Raw genomic sequence first — 13,263 nt, forward strand, 5'->3', positions numbered from 1 at the left:
GAAAGGCCGCATCCATTAGCAGCCACCGCCCCTTCTCACAGCAACAGCCCCGAACCATGTGTACACAAGTTTTTGTGTGGGCATGTGTTCAAATGTCTTGGATATATATATATATATATGCAGACATGGACTTGCCAAGTCCTGCGATCACCGCTTAATGGTGCAGAGAACTAGCAGCCTGTTCTGCAAAGCAACAGCACAACCTCCCGTCTTCACCAGCAGAATATGTGTGTCAGCGTCATCAATAACACTCGTTATTATCTGTCTCCCGACGATACCTGCCTCTGCGGTTGTGAGCTACTGCCTCATTGTGGTTTGGGTTTGCATTTTCCTGACAGTTAATGCTGTCCCTTCTTTGGAGAAATAGGCTGTCAGCTCTGTTTCCCATTTTTTAATTGTGATGTCTATCATTAAATTATTTTTCAATATCATTAAAAGTTTCCATTGTGCATACTTATTGTGTCGCATAAGGACGTTCCACACGGGTATAGAGTGTTCATATAGCATGTTTTCTCCACCCCTCCTGTCTGCCTTTGTTCCCTAGGTGTTTTTTTGCTTCCACTTCCGTGCCATATGCACACACATGATTTTGTGTTGCTACATAAAATCTAGAAACAACAAACAACAGACTATGTGTTTGTTTCTCTGAGATTGGCTTAATGAGCTTAATATGATTTCTTCAGTTGCGTTCATTTTCCTGCAAACCAAGTGACTCCGTTCTTCCTTATGTCTGAAAACAATCCATTGTGTACATATGTGTAGCAAAAAAAAATCTGTTCTTCTGTTGTTCGATACATAGGTTCTGTTCCTGAATTCTAAAAGTTCTTTTTATATTCTGGATATTAGAGCTTTATGGCATATGTGGTATGCAGATATTTTCTCCCGCCCTTTCTTCCGTACCTCTATCCCTCTCTTCTTTCCTTCTCGCCCTCTTTCTCCTGCCCCCCATCTTCTGCCTCCCCTTCCTGCTGTCTGTCTTTCTTTCTTCTTTCTTTCTTTCTTTCTTTCTTTCTTTCTTTCTTTCTTTCTTTCTTTCTTTCTTTCTTTCTTTCTCTCTTTCTCTTCCTTCCTTCCTTTCTTTTTTTCTTTCTTATTGTCTTTCTGTCTTTCTTTTTCCCCAAGACAGGACTTTACTGTGCATCTAAGGATGGCCTCAAACCCATAATTCTCTTGCCTCAGTCACAGAGTGCTAGAATTACAGACATGTGCCATCATGCCTCAATTTCTAAACAGCCTCCTTTGAGATAAAGTCCAATTTAGCTGTTCTTATTGTTTGTTTTTGTTGCTCATGTTGCTCATGTCATATCTAGGAAAACACTGCCTAACCTAAAGTCATAAAGATCTACATCTGGGATGTGCCATTCTGGCCAGCTTTCTCCTTTATTTATTTGTTTTTGGATAGTTTTAGTGTGTAAGGAATTGTTAGAACTAGGCTCAGTGGCACATACTGTAATCTCTGAACTCAAGAGGCTGAGGCAGGAGGAGCAATCGTGACAGGCTGCCCTGAGATGTATAATGAGTCACTGTCTCAAACAAGAAGGAATGGAGGTCCTCACTGATTGTGCTGGCCCTGCAGCCTGTGCCCCTGCCCAGCCAGATAAGCATAGGTCTCACCCCTCATCAAAGAAGCTTCCATTTTTTCAGATGAAGACTGTTGCAGAGATCCACAGCTGGTCAAAGTGACTGTGGTGGTGCCCCGCCCCAGTTGGCACATTTACACAGCAACCCCTACTCCTAAGGCTCAGGAACATCACAGATGAGAGGGTAGAAAGGCCAGGAGTGCCAGAGGACCAGGACACCAGCTTAATGTCTCATCTTCTAGATGAGGCAGGATGCTGTACCCATGAACGCCAACTATTTGGTTGCCCAAACAAGGCCTGCACAATGACCACACAAGTCAACATGCCAACACGGATGGGGGAAATTTCACAAGGTTGAAGAACTACAGACAACCAACAGCTGTTGAGAGAAAGAGACTCAGTTTCCTGTAGGGACGAGCCCTGCTGATGGATTATTCAACCCCAATCCAACCCCCGCTGGTCAGCCCTAAACATAAGTACACATGAGTAGCACTAGTGGGCTCAGTGGGTTGGGGTGTGTGTGTGTGTGTGTGTGTGTGTGTGTGACAATAATAAAGAGGTCATGAATTTGGGGGACCTGAGGGAATTAGAGGGGAAGAGGAAGGGATGGAAATTCTATATAAAAAAAAAAATTTTTTAAAAGAGAGCCTTGGGTGATATCTTAGTAAAGTGCTTGCCATTAAAGTGTGATGGCCTGAGTTTGGTTCCAAAAACCTGTGTAGAAAAGCTGGGCGTGGCAATACATGCTTGTAGCACAGCAGTGAGGAAGTAGAAACAGGCAGATCCGTGGGGTTCACTGGCTGGCCAGCCTAGTCTAATCTGGGAGTTTGGGGCCAAATGAGAGACTCTGACTCAAAAAACAAAGACATCCACAGTCAAGAAATGATGCTGACATTGAACAATAATCTTCACACGTGTAACCCTCACATGAACACACACTCATACACTCACAGCATACTCATACACACTCACATACACACACCCTCACACACAGACACATACCATGCACACACATACCCTCAAATGAACACACAAACACACACACACAGACTCCTAACTTTTACATGAACATATGCACACACACAGACACACTCACACACACATTCACATGAACTCACATACACACACTCATACAGAGACACAAACAGAAAAACACACAAACACACACACCCTTACATGGACACATATGCACACAGACATAAATAATCACACACATACACACACACAGACATAAGCACACACACATACACACACTCATACACACACAATCACACACAAACTTCACACACATTTTTTTTGTTTGGGGATCCACATATGAGGGAAAACATGAATGTCTTCATGAATCTGGCTTATTTCACTTGGCATAATGATATATGGTTCTATCCACTTTCCTCAAACTTCCTTTTTCTTTTCTTTCTTTTTTTTTTTTTAAAGATTTATTTATTATTTATACAACATTCTGCCTGCACACCAGATCTTACTATAGATTGTTATGACTGGTTATGACCCACGATGAGATTGTTGGGAATTGAACTCAGGACCTTTGGAAGAACATTGGTGTTCTTAACCTCTGAGCCGTCTCTCCAGCCTCCTTTTTCTTTACATCTAAACAAAATTGTATTCTGTAACGAGTGTCACATTTTCTTTATCATCGATTGACAGATATCTAAGTTGGCTCCATTTCTTGGCTACTGTGAACAAAGCAGCAATGAACATGGATGTGTGAATGCCTCTGTGGTATGCTGACATAGGATATTTCAAATATTATCCCTGAAGTGGTATAGCTGGCTCCTTTGGTAGTTCCGCATTTTCTGAGAAGCCTCCAAACTGATTTCCATAGTGATTGTGCCAGTTTACAACAACACTAGAGAATTCTTAGGCTGTCTCTTTCCCTACATCCTCACCAGTGTTTGTTGTTGGACTTCTAATTTATAAAACTTATTTTATGTGCCTGAGTGTTTTTGCCTGCATGGATGTGCTTGGTCCATCGAGGTCAGAAGAGGATGTCGGATCCCTGGAACTGTTCGTAAACTACCATGTGGGGGCTGAACCTGGATCCTCCGGAAGAGCAGCCAGTGCTCTTAACCGCTGTGACGTCTGTCTAGCCCCTTGTTTGCTATCTTGGTGCTTGCTAGTCTGTCTGCATTTCCCCTTATGGTCTGTTGTTCTTCTAGCTCTATTTCAGTTTTTTCTCTGTGTGTGGCACGTTGGGTGTGGTGTGATGTGTGTGTGGTACATGCACTAGTTAGTGTGGCCTTGTGCACAGTATATGCGTGTGAACGTGCCTGTGGGGGCAGAGGTCAACATTGGGCGTCTTCCTCAAGTGCTGCCCACCTTATTCTCTGAGGTAAGGTCTCTCACGGAATCTGAGGCTCACTGATTTGTCTAGACTGGCTGGCCGATGGCCTCAGGGGATCCGCTTGTCTCTGCTTCCACAGTATTAAGGTGACAGGTGCCGGTCCTGTAAGCCGGCTCTAATGTGGGTGCTGGGGACCCAAACTCAGGGTCTCAAGCTTGCAGGTAGGCAGGTCACCAGCTGAACCATCTCCCCAGGCCCTGTGTTTTGTTTTTGAGGGGTGTCTATTCAGTTCAATAGCCCATTTATTGATTGGATAATTTGGGATTTTGTCTGGAGTTTAATTTTTTCAGTTTTGTATATATTCTGTATAGTAACCAATCCTGTGTATTCTCTTTCTATATATGTATGCATATATGTATATATATATACATACACACATTTGAAAAATATTTTCATATATATATATATATATATATATATATATAATATTCTGGTCATTGTTCCCTTTCTTTGCAAAAACTTTTTAATTTTATTTGTTGGCTCTTGGCATTATTTCTCATATTATTAGAGTCTTTATTTCAAAGACTCTTCAGCTACATGTTGAAATGTCACATCTCTAATTTTCTTTTACAGGTTCAGAGCCTGAGTTAGGATCCACCTTTGACCTGAATTTTGCACGGGCCGAGAGGTGCAGGCTGAGGTTTCACTCTTCGGCATGTGAGGATCCCGTTCTCCAAGCAGCCTCTGTCAAAGAGGCGGTCTTCTCTCCAGGGTGTGACACCTTTGTAAAACATAGGGTAGCCGTTGCTACGTGTGTATTCCTGGCTCTGACATTCTATTCAGTTGGTTGTTTTTGTTACTGTGGCTCTGTGGTATAGTTTGAGATCAGGCATTGTGGTCTTTCTGCTGAGGATTGCTTTGGCTATCTGAGGTCTTTTGTACGGAAATATGAAATTTTGCATTTTTGAATGCGTACAATTGGGATTTTTATAGGGATGTATTGGATGCGTAGATTGCTTTTTGGTGATATGGCCATTTTCGTATTAGTAATTTTCCAATCGAAGAGTATGGGAGGTCTTTTCTCTTCAGTCTCTCTCTTTAGTGCCTCACAGGTTTCATTATAGATGTTTTACACCTCCTTAGTTAGATTTATTCCGAGTTGTTTTTTTGTTTGTTTCTGTCTTCACTCTGAAACTATTGTGAATGGGGTTTTCCTCTAGTTTCTTTTTCAGCAGGTTTGTGATTGGCATGCAGGAAGGCCGGTGGTGTTTGTGTGCGCTTTGTGTCCCGCCGTTTTGCTGCTTACAGTTCCAGGAGTTTTCTGCTGGAGACTTTCGAGTCCTTTAGAAGCAGGATCAAGGTGTCTACAAATAGGGATAATTTGAATTCTTCCTTCCCTACTTTTATTTCTTGTTTTATTGCGTTAGCTAAGATTTTGAGCAATATGTTGTATTACACTTGAATAAATGTGGAGAGAGCGGGCACCCTTAGCTCACTTCAGATTTTACAAGAAACACTTCCAGTTCCCTATTTATCATGTCACCTATAGCCTTTATTGTGTTCATGTGTGTTCCTTCTATCCACATTTTTTTCAGGTTTTTTTTTTTTTTATCATAAGGGATGTTGAGCTTCACTGAAGGCCTTTTCTTCGTGTGTGTGTGTGTGTGTGTGTGTGTGTGTGTATGTGTGTGTTAACAATTGTTACATTCTCTTGATAACTTATTCCATTTATTAGCAGGTAGTTAATCTCTATCTCTTCTGACCAATTTTGATTTGAAGTCTACTTTACCAACTGTCAGTAACTGCACAATGATTTGTTTTCAGCTTCTAATAACTTGATAAATAAATAAAAACACATATGTATATAGGTTTTGGTTTTTTGAAACAGGGCTTTTCTTTGTAGCATTGGCTGTTCTGGACTCTATTTGTAGACCAGGCTAGCTTTGAACTCCCAGAGATCCACCTGCCTCTGCCTCCCTGAGCTCTGGCATTAAAGGCGTGTGCCATCACAACTGGCTAAAGAATATTTGCATAAGTTTTTTTCTTTTTTCTTTTTTCCAAGACAGGATTTCTCTGTGTAGCTTTGGCTGTCCGGACTCACTTTGTAGACCGGGCTAGTCTTGAACTCACAGAGATCCTCCTGCCTCTTCCTCCCCAAGTCCTGGGATTATAGGTGTGCGCCACTGCACCTGGCTTTTTAATTTAATTTAATTTTATGTATATAGATGTTTTGCCTGCGTGTATGTATGTTTACTACATGTATGCAGGACCCACTGAGGTCAGAAGAAGGCATCAGATGCCCTGGAACTAGGAATCGAACTTGGGACCTCTGGAAGAGCAGCAAGTATTCTTAACCACTGAGCCATCTCTCCAGCCCCTGAGAGATAATTTTAATCCTGTGACTCTTGATCGGTTGTGTCTTTGCCAGTGAGATGCGTTTTTAGGAAACAAAAAATATTTGGGTTCTCCCACCACAATCTTTAATCTGGTCACCTACTCTAAATCTCTGTAGTATTGGTGAGTTAAGATTATTTATATCTGAGGGTATTATTATTATTAATTGTCCACTAATCCCTATAGATTTGTGTGTGTGCATGCATGTGCTGGTTTGTATGTGCACATGCACAGAGGTCAGATGTCAGTCTTGGTGTCTTCATCCACAAGGGCTGCTACCTCAACTTTTATGTGGGTGCTAGGGATTTGAACTCAGGCTCTCATGCTTTCACACAGAAGGCACTTTATTCACCAAGCCAATTCACTTCCAGCCTGAATCCCTGTAACCTCGTTGGTTACTTAATGAATTGATTGGATACTTGTTTATTATTCTCTTTCTCCCCTGTTATTTGCCGGTTTACCCTGTTGGATATGATAGATCTCTGTCTAGTGTTTCTTTGTTCATTCCTCTTGTGAGGTTTTGTTTTTATTTTCCCTTCCTGTGCCCCTATGGCTGAAACTGGCTTTCTTCCTTCCTGTATAGTTTTCCCTTAGGAATCTTCTGAGGCAATGACTAGATGCTAATGAACTGCCTTGGTCTGTGCCTGCCTTGAAACGTCCTTATTTTCCGTCAGCTTTAAATGATAGCTTCCCTGGTTGACAAGTGTTTATATTTAGGCCTTGAAATGTATAATTCCACGATTTCCTAGTTTTTAGGGCTGCTGCCTAAAGACCTGATGTTATTGTTCTGTGCTCTCCTTTCTAAGCAGGTTGACATTTCTACCTTATACGATGCATGTGTATGTATGTAGTTTTACGCAGGGTCTCACTGTGTAGACCAGGCTAGCCTCAAGGGGATTTAAGGCCTGCACCACCACAGCAGGCCTTCCTGACAGTTCTCAGTCTATTTTTTTTTTTTTTTTTTTTGCTTTGAATTTTGGTTTGTATTTTGGATGTCTTGACTGTGACATGTCATGGGGAGGTTTCTGGTCATGTATTTAGGTATGAATTTTGTCCTCTAGATTTGGGGGATTTTCTGCTATGCCATTGCACAATTTTCCCTTAACGTCTGACTCAGTTTGTCCTTTGACCCTGCGGGTTCTTAGGTTTGGCCTTTTGGTCATAGCTCAGATTTTTGTGTTATCTTGTCTCGCAGCCTCCCGATGTTCGAATGTAGTGTTCCTCAGCCTTTCCTCTCATCCCTAATATTATTTCCCCTCTTTGGTCACATTTTCTGCTGGCCTTGTGTGTTTGATTCAGGGAGCCTTTACTCTTCAGCATTCATACGCCCCCTCTCTACTTCAATTTCCTTGCTGACCTTTTCTGCCCACGTCACTGACTTTTTCACCCATGGGGCTAATTTCCTCATCCACTTTGCTGAAAACTTCCTCAGCGCTTCTGCCTTTCTTCTGCACGGCCTGGACTGAATTAATTCACTTGTTTTCATCGTCCCGCAGGTCGTTTGTACTGCTAAGCTTTGAAGCCTCCGTCTGGCATTTTACAAGCTTTGAGTTCGGTCACCGAGTCGTGATCATCTGGAGGAGCCGTGTTGCCTTGCTTATCTGTGTTTCTGTGTTTCTGTCTTGCAACTGCATGTGTGTTGGCTTGGGCACCACTTCTTGTTTTATGTGATGATCTTCCTATTGGAGAAAACCGTTCTGAAGGATCAAGCCCCAGTATAGCTCAGAGAGGAGAAAACAGATGTCTGTCCCGGTACAGTCAAGCTGTGCATGATATGGAAATACACTTAAAACTAATTGCTGCCACTAATACATCACCAATGAGTGTAAAACTGACAATGGTGGAACTGCTGCTGTGCAGCTGGAAAATGTTTAGGGAAAGTATGTAAATAGTGAACTTGATGAAGGAAGGGGGCATGGAAAGGGGAGAAATGCAGAGAAGAAAGGTCTTCATCCCATTATTACCTTAATTTGTGTGTGGGGGGGGCAAAGAGAGGCAGCCAGCATTCCAGTGCCCCACATGATCCTGCCTTCCAGTCACCTTCTTGACTGAGATGTGGTCAAGAGGAGACCTGGAAGGGCCTTGGAGCTCAGTCAGTTCTGCCTGCCCCGCTGTGATGTCCTTTCTCAGCTCTTCCCCTCCAGCCTTCTTGCCACAGCTTACAAGGTGAAATGGACCATGAACGTGGCGCCTGGTCAGAAGACGCCGTGTTGACTCCCTGTGAGGGAAACCCTTCCCGGCTCCTGCCCCTCCAGGGACCTCTGCCAGGCTTATGCTGGACGTGCGTGGGATCCTAGCTCAGAATGTGCGTGCTTGATTGTCTTTGCTCCGTAGCGTGGGACTGAGACCCACGCAACTGTGGTTGTCATTCTCTATCTGAGTTCTGCTGGGAGGCGGGTACAAATCCAACCCTCTGTGGAGGATGCCGGGGCTGTTTTCAGTTGGAAGCCACTGCTGACAGGGCTCACATGCCTTGAGGTGTGGGACCTTGAGCATTTCTGCCAAGTCTGTATGCTCAGGGTGGAGCTTTAAGACCGGCCCAGACTCAGCTCCCAGAAGCCAGTTGGAGCTCACCCTCACACGGCTGCCCCAGCCATGTTACCACCAGCGACTGAGAGCCATGGTTTTGACACCTCCTTGGCAGCACTTGGCATTTTATGCCTTTTCGATTTTACCGGTCTGGTGGGTGTGTGGAACTCTCACCGTGTGGTTTTAGTTTCTCTCTGGCCGATGACTAAGATACTCCAGTGACTTAAACTTGCTGCTATCTCGTGAAGTACCTCTGTATAATTTTGTTCATTATACAAGCAGGGTCTTCTGACTTCCTTTAGCCTCTTCAATCCTTACATTTTATGGAATTGAGCCCTGTGTTGGCTGTCTACACCTGAATCCACGTCTATGTCCCATATCTGTATTTATAGCTCTATCCGTGTCTATTTCTTGCTCATACCCTTTCTGTATACAGGCTGAACTACATCTTTCTCCATATTCCATATCCATCGTACTGTCTATATCTCTGCTTCTATGTTCAAATCCATATCTACATAACCGTCCACACCCAACGCCATATCTGTATCTGCATACACACATGTGTATATACATGTATATACATGTTCCACATGGATGCTGCATGGATCCCCCCATGCTCCTATGTGCAGACGTGTTACAGCTACTGGTTGAGCAGTGAGCAGATAAAGATCTTACTCTCATGGTGCTCGTGCTATGTGTCCAAAGCAGACTAATAAGTAAGCGGAAGATAATGTTGGGTTGAGTAACTCAAGGGGGACATTTAGTGGTGCGGGGAAAGTGCCAGGGTGGAAGGTGACCTTTTAAATATGTCAGCGAGAAGATGACATACAGACAGACTCCTAAGGGGGACTGGCCCCACACCTGGGGAAGCATTCCGTGCCAGGTTAGAGGAGCTGAGGTCCTAGGGGGACAGAGCATCAGAATCCCGAGGCCCCAGGACTCTGGCTGTCACTGTGGTCATCACCAAGATGTTGTAAGTTGTGGACAGAGTGCCAAGACCTTAGCTGGGCCCTAATGGGGTCCATCCACCCGCAAGAGCAGACTAAATGCTACAGCCTAGCATCTTGTCCTGTGCATAGGAGGCTGCTCAGGTCACTGTCTCCATAGAGCCAGGCTCCCTTGCCTTTTGCTCCACCACTCTCAGGGTGGTCACTTATAGACAAGGATCGTTATGTTTCCTTTTATGTACAGCCTCTGTTGTCTGAAGTAAGGAGGGGAGTATCTCCTCCTGTGTGTCTCGGCTTTCTGGTAATCCCAGCGAGAGCTACAGACCACATCACATCTCCGCTTTCCAGAGCCAAACCTAGTAAGGGCAGTGCTGTCTCAGGTCAGGCTCCACAAGCCTTTGCTGCAGGACAACCTCACCTACAGCTTTAAGCAGGACATCTGACAGGAGTCAGCCATTGGCCTGCCAGCTTCCCTGGCTGCTTGGATACTGGGAATGATGTCAATTGGTGCATCATGCTGAGGTCAGACTTGTGACAAAGACAACTTCGTCCATGTCTGCAGAGATAGCGCTAGATGGACTCTCTTTCCTCTCGGCAGTGAGGGGGGAATTTACTCCACTGACAGTCTTAGACAGTGCTGATGACATTTGTGAGTGAGCACCACATGACTCTGAGACAGTACTGGAACAGCTACCAGCACCCTCCTCCAACCTGAGGACTGGTTTGTTCAGAGGGGCAGGGGGGAGAGTTTGCTTTGGAGCATTTGGCAACTGGATTGTTAACTGTGCACATGGACTTCTTGAGAAAGGCCATCACCTTCGGACCCAGGTGTCCTGTAGGGCAAGGAACAAGGCTAAAGAAGGCAGGGACAGGTGCCTTCCCAGAGGGAAGACTCCAGTTTTGCACCCTCTTGGTATTAGAACAATACCAAGGGATGTTCTGAAGGGATGGCCCAAGCCTAGCAAGGGCCCAGCACCCTAGGGTCTGGGTGGGTCCTGGAATCGCCAGCAGAGGCCACTGTGAGCTTCGCATCCTCTGGAACTAGATGCAGAGTCGGAAGAGGGGCAGTGTGAGAACTGGTGCACCCCCCCCTCACCGTCCATCTGCAGAGCTGTTCCAGGAGGTAATAAACACCCCTGTGGGCTCTGAGGCCCCGGGAAAGAAAGGTGAGGTCCAGCTCTGGGGCAAGCTGGGAGAGAAGCAGGGGAGGCAGAGCCGGAGAGGACATCTGTGTCCTTTGTGTCCTTTTAAGAGAAAAATGAAGTGGGCCGAGCAGTCAGAATTCCTCCAAACAGAACTCACTACCCAAGAGGCAGCCTGCTGACTGATCTTTGTAGGGGTAAGAGAGCTGATGGAGAATGAGGGAAGGGAGATGGCAGGAGATAAGGGTGACCCTCCAGGCTGCTGGGCGGAGAGCAGGCAGGGTGGGATGGCGGCAGTGGGCATCTTGACCAGGCTGGAGATAGTCTGGGTCATCAGTGTCCACCAGGCACGGTGGCTTGCCCTTGTGGGGTTGCCTCAGGCCCCTGAGCATCCTCTGCTCATATCTTCAGTTCTAGCTGAGAGCTCTCCTCAGCTCCCCAGTATGGCATGAGCAACCAGCTTTGACTCACAGAACCTGGCCCACTTCTCTCTGCCCTCCCAGCCTCTGCCTCCCCAGTACCTGATCCCCAGAGAGGGCATTCTCTGCCACCTAAACTCAGAGGTGGGGCAGCATTGGGAGACCACCGCAAGGTTTAGGTGAGAGCGACCACCTGGCAGGATTCCTTCCCAGTGCCGTGGCTAGAGCGAGATCCCCTGCGCCACGCGCCAGGAGAGCCCCTCCACTCTCACCTCAGATTAGCCCTTCCTCGATAGCATCTACTTATCCCTGGTGTTCGCTGGGGGAGATGGATAGACAGAATTTAAGAAGCTTCCGACCAGAGCTGTGCAGAGTGAGCGCCAGCCTTGGGAGGAATTTGAACTAAGCGCTGCCGGGCACCTGCTGAGCGAGAAATGGGAGAGGCCAGAGGGAGGAGACCCGGGCCTTCGCTGGACGTCACCAGGACCCCCCCCCCCCGCCCCCTACCCGGCACAGAGCCTCGACCCTTCCCTTCCGCCACTCCCAAACCCAGCACGGTGCACCCCGCCGGCTGGCACGCCTCGCCACGCCTCGCCCAGTCCTTTGCTAGTGCCCCTCCCAGGGTCTGGTTCTCACATCTCGCCAGCTCCGCCCAGGTGGCTGGGCCCATGGGAGGGAAGTCCCCGGGTAAAGGCGGCACTGGCTCAGCCCCTAGGGTAGTCCAGTTTCCACACCGCCTGCGGGTCGGGTAGCGGGAGCCGAAGCCAGGATGTTTCTGGAGCCCCAGGTAGGGCTGTGACAGCGCGGGACAGGGGGACAGGGGTCGGGAGCGCTCCAGGGCAGCGCCTTGACCACAGCAGGACTGCAAGGCTAAGGTTTCTGCGCTCCGGAGCTGGGGAAATGGGTCCAAACCTGGAGGGGAGCTGGCCCAGGACAGCAGGGCAACAATCTCCCGTCTCTAACCGGACACCTGCCGCCACTTGGGTCTGACCCAAGGTACAGTTGCTGCCCTCCTAGCCTTTGCTGACACCAGAGACTTGGTGCTAAGTGCCACTTGGAAAACCTGCAGAGGAGGAGGGGGGTGGGGGGAGGTTTGGCGTTGCCGGCGGCGGGGAGGGGGTTGGGAGGGCAGGAGAAAGCAAAGGCTGCCCAGGACAGAGCAGACTTGTAAAGAGCGGTGGCGACCCTGGAATTTTCCCTGTCCTTGGGCTCAAAACCACTGTTTACTCCGTGAGCGCTTGGAGAGGGGGCGGTCTGTGACGGAGTGGCTGGTCATGGGGGAGGTGTGTGCTTGTGTGCGCGATGTGTGGGCAGGAGAGAGGACGTGTTTATGTATGGGAGGCTTAAGTGAGAGCGGTTAAGAGGCAGGTGTGGGGGCAAGGCCGTGCCTTCTCCTCAAATGTCACGTGTTTAAAGAGCGCCCAAGCGAGGGGAAGGCTGAGCATGTCCTTAAAATTAATCCTGCGACAGAGCCGCCACCGCACCTTCCCGGCTGTTTTGTAGAAGCCCCTTCTGAACCACAATGGGCAGTGAGCTATATGCTGTCCCAGGGACCCTTAGCTTGGAGCAGACCTGCCTAGACCCATGCCCAGTACAGACCAGTGCTGTAGAGGAGTGGAACTGGGGAGCCAGGGTTCAGGAGCTGAAGATGCAGGACTTCCAGAGCACATTTATTAAGTACCTGCTGTGTGTTGGCACTGTGGTTTGCTGGGGACTAGGCAGGCCACAGTCCTTCATTCACCTCATGGAGCCTATCTATGGTTCAGCAAGTCATGGTTCTCAACCTGTGGGTCACAACCCCCTGCCCTTGACTGCCCCTTTATGAGGAGTTGATACCAGATACCCTGCATATCAGACATTCACATTACAATTCTTTTTATTTTATTTTATTTTATTTTATTTTATTTTATTTTATTTTATTTTATTTTATTTTATTTTATTTTATTTTATTTT

General features: G+C 46.8%; 1 protein-coding gene across 5 annotated transcripts in view; it reads left to right on the forward strand.

Annotated features, from left to right (window-relative positions):
- The window catches only part of Rasgef1a (RasGEF domain family member 1A), an 80,533-nt gene that overhangs the window by 41,104 nt on the left and 26,166 nt on the right, over positions 1-13,263 (forward strand). Inside the window, exon 1 of one of the 5 annotated variants that reach the window (XM_055604293.1) lies at positions 12,288-12,306. The exons of the other annotated variants lie outside the window; for them this stretch is intronic. The gene's annotated coding sequence lies outside the window, so the exon portion shown is untranslated. Of the gene's footprint in view, positions 1-12,287; positions 12,307-13,263 lie in introns of those variants that run through there. 5 annotated transcript variants of the gene reach the window in all.

The sequence above is a fragment of the Psammomys obesus genome, unplaced genomic scaffold (assembly GCF_907164565.1).
Source record: "Psammomys obesus unplaced genomic scaffold, mPsaObe1.curated_primary_1811, whole genome shotgun sequence".
Lineage (NCBI taxonomy): Eukaryota > Metazoa > Chordata > Mammalia > Rodentia > Muridae > Psammomys > Psammomys obesus.